Below are 298 nucleotides of genomic sequence, written 5' to 3'. Positions count from 1 at the left end.
TATCAACCTTAAGCTTAGACACAATCTTAAACAAACTCTATGTCTAGATGAATGTTCATTTACTAACATATTTCAAACATCAAATGTCTTTGGTTGAATAATATGAAAGCAATCATTACTAACAAGTCTATTGGCTATCTTAACACCTTTAACAACAAATGTCTTTGGTAAAGTATGTTAAAAGCTTAGGAGAGTTGTCACAGACATTTCATCAAACACCTTGTGGGTGGGAAATGCCTAAAAATCAACTTTTGAGAGGCCAACTCAGAAGATGCATTATGAATACTCTACTAGCAAT

This window comes from Brassica oleracea, chromosome C7 (genome assembly GCF_000695525.1).
Source record: "Brassica oleracea var. oleracea cultivar TO1000 chromosome C7, BOL, whole genome shotgun sequence".
Classification (NCBI taxonomy): domain Eukaryota; kingdom Viridiplantae; phylum Streptophyta; class Magnoliopsida; order Brassicales; family Brassicaceae; genus Brassica; species Brassica oleracea.
The sequence above is the reverse complement of the archived record's forward strand: the minus strand, read 5'-3'. Positions refer to the sequence as shown.